A 2,243-nucleotide genomic window follows, 5' to 3' on the forward strand; every position below is an offset into this window, starting at 1 on the left:
TATATATATATATATATATATGTGTGTGTGTGAGTGTGTGTGTCTGTCAATATTGATAAAAAGGTTACCAACGCATCGTTTTATCAACGCAAAGGTTATCAATGCATCGTTTTGCGTCGGATCAATGTCTTGAGAAATGGAAATTTGCGTGTTCCTTACGGATGACGCTATTACGTCGACGCTATTACGATTCGCGCATCGCAAAACTTCTTATTGATCGATAAATCAGCGCAACTGGGTAAAATATGAAATTTTACTCGCGTCGTGTTCTCTGCCGCACGCGAATGTCGTAATCGTATTTCAGACATTATTGATGTTTATATAATATAAGAGATTTTCGTTCCATCAGAGGAGGTAGATATATATATGTGCATATATCCGGTTAATACTGATAACATATGTGTGCAGAATACGATATTGAAATAATTGATAATATTATTAGCGATCGCAAATATTGTTTTTATAATGACGTTGGCGAGAGTAATATTCATATTCTTCCGTCCGATACACCATAATACACACTCGATATTATCGGATAACTGCGCGCTGTTGAAATTCCCTATTCTACGTAATAAATCAGAAATATCATTATGTGCTCCCCCGTGCAGTCGTCGATGTAACGCACGCGCCCTTCGTTAAGAGTCAATAATTTATAATCCGTGATAGATAATTCGAACATTTCTCTTCGATTTCGCATGTGTCGTTAAGCGCGCATTATTTCCATTAGCGCCAAGTGCCACGTGTATTCTAACTTTTCTCGCGCGATTGTTATATATATATACAGAAAGAAAAAAACAATAGTCGTGTTCACCACACACACACACGCACACACACGCACATTAAGTATGTCTTTTCGAACGGAATTTTGTTGTTAAAAATTCGTTGAGAAAAACATTGGGCTTTTTTGAATTCGCTTTTTCACACGTACCGATAAAAAAGACACGCGGTAAACGGGCATTTGGCCGATTGGCCAGGTGATTGAGATTCTGAGAACGGCAGAGCGGGAAATAGCGAACGACCTGGTGACTTGGATCCTTGACCATTTATCATGCGCTTTGATAGGCGAGCCGGCATATACTGCACAGTCGAGTAACATACATTGCGATGGATGGAAGGGTTCCTCGTCTGTCCGACTCGACGAAACTTCTCCACCTACCTAGCCTCGTAAACTTCTAAATTTCCCTCAACAGTATCGAATACGCCGGCCAATACATAACTCGGCCATTTTCAGCCGGAACTTTGGTCAGATTAGGTAACTTATCGACTTATTCTTCCGATATGCGTGTCAGCGCGCGCTTCTTCGTATCTGTCGACAAAGAATATTGAATTTGACGCTCCCAGGCGGGGGAGGGGGGAGAGACATGCGATAAGGTTTTTGCGCGCATTTAGCACTCGGTAAATAAAAGCCGCGTTCTCACGTGCTCGTCGTACCTATTCGCCCGCTTTTTCCGTATTCGCTGCGCTCGTCGCGTTCATAAAAAAATTACGAATAGCCGGCGCGCGCTCAGCTGCGCGCGCGCTTGAGTCTCGTTGTTCGCTCAGCGAGAAAATGTTCAAAGAAGAGTCGAGAGCGGGAAACGTGACCCGATAACATCGTTCCCCGGATCATTTTGTCACGCTAGCGTGAAGATCGATTTATGTCTACGTATTTTATGCATTACGGACATGGGCGATCCCGTGGATACGAGCAGTACAGCTTTTACAACTCCGGTGGAACTCACCGAAATTTTTCGAGAGAGAGACGGGAGAGCACGTATCGCTGTCGCTGGAATCCTTTTCTCCTCGGCGGGCGCGCGATCGATAAGGAATAAGGAATGGACCGAGCAGTTCGTCCCGCGAATTGCTGAAAGAACGTAAATAGCCCCCCGCTTTCCGCTTTCCCGAAAGTATTCCGCGATTTCTCAACGCGGTAGACACGAAAGGTATCGCACTCGAGGAATGTAACCCTCTGGGCTTCCAGCTGGCTGGGTCTCGCTCGTTCGTTCATTCGCTCGCGGCTCATATCGTCAATCATCGAGCTATAAAGTTAATTTACGCTCGTTTAATAGAGAGATATCATTTGTTCTCGACCATTAACGGCGTAATTTGTTATCCGGCTGCGCGAGAGATGTAAGCGCGTCCTTTCCTTCTCGCGGCAAGCTGAATGCGTGCACCAGGGTAGAATTTTCCCCGTAGGAATGTCGAACCGCATGATATCAGCCGATGAAGCCAGCACGAGACGATTTACATCCCGCGCGAAACCC

This window comes from Dinoponera quadriceps, unplaced genomic scaffold, assembly GCF_001313825.1.
Source record: "Dinoponera quadriceps isolate SergipeBrazil2010 unplaced genomic scaffold, ASM131382v1 scaffold589, whole genome shotgun sequence".
Classification (NCBI taxonomy): domain Eukaryota; kingdom Metazoa; phylum Arthropoda; class Insecta; order Hymenoptera; family Formicidae; genus Dinoponera; species Dinoponera quadriceps.